This window comes from Monodon monoceros, unplaced genomic scaffold (assembly GCF_005190385.1).
Source record: "Monodon monoceros isolate NGI ecotype Baffin Bay Population unplaced genomic scaffold, NGI_Narwhal_1 Super_Scaffold_12, whole genome shotgun sequence".
NCBI classification, from domain to species: domain Eukaryota; kingdom Metazoa; phylum Chordata; class Mammalia; order Artiodactyla; family Monodontidae; genus Monodon; species Monodon monoceros.
Window position 1 is genome coordinate 24,861,257 of NW_021703768.1, and position 978 is coordinate 24,862,234.

Consider the following 978-nt stretch of genomic DNA (forward strand, 5'->3'; position numbering starts at 1 on the left):
CTTCTGCAGCAACCAAGAAGCCTGTGTGCAAGCACAGGTCACTATCCTCACCTCCCCTCCCAGGAGCCTGTGTGGCCTGCCACTGCCAGGGTCCTGTGACCCAGGGACAACTTCCCCAGGAGAACACAGTTCTTCTCAGGCTGTTGCGACATCATTCCGGACTCTGCCACTGCAGGCTCGCCTCACATTCCATACTCCTCCCTCCCCCCAGCCTTAGTGAGCCAGAGCCACCTAATCAGCTGCTCCTTTAACCCCGTCGTGTCTGGGCAGGGAACAGATGCCCACAGGTGACCTACAGGCAGAGGTGGGGCCAAATCCAAAGCTAAACCCCGGGAGCTGTGCGAACAAAGAAGAGAAAGGGAAATCTCTCCCAGCAGCCTCAGGAACAGCGGATTATATCCCCACAATCAACTTGATGGACCCTGCACCTGTGGAATACCTGAATAGACAACAAATCATCCCAAAATTGAGGAGGTGGACTTTGGGAGCAACTGTAGACTTGGGGTATGCTTTCTGCATCTAATTTGTTTCTGGCTTTATGTTTATCTTAATTTAGTATTTACAGCTTGTTATCACTGGTAGATTTGTTTATTGATTTGGTTGCTCTCTTCATTTTTATATATATATATATTTTTTTCCTTTTTCTCTTTTTGTGAGTGTGTTTGTGCATGCTTCTTTGTGTGATTCTGTCTGTATAGATTTGCTTTTATCATTTGTGCTAGGGTTCTGTCGGCCCGTTTTATTTTGTTTTGTTTTGTTTAGTATAGTTTTTAGCTCTTGCTCTCATTGGTGGGTTTGTGTTTTGGTTCAGTTGCTCTCCTCTTTCTTTCTTTTTTCTTCTTTTTAATTACTTTTTTCCTTTTTTATTTTTAATACTTTATTTTATTTTAATAGCTTTCTTTCTCTCTCTCTCTCCCTCTCCCTCTCCCTCCCCTTCTCCCTCCCTTTTCTTCTGAGATGTGTGGCTGACAGGGTCTT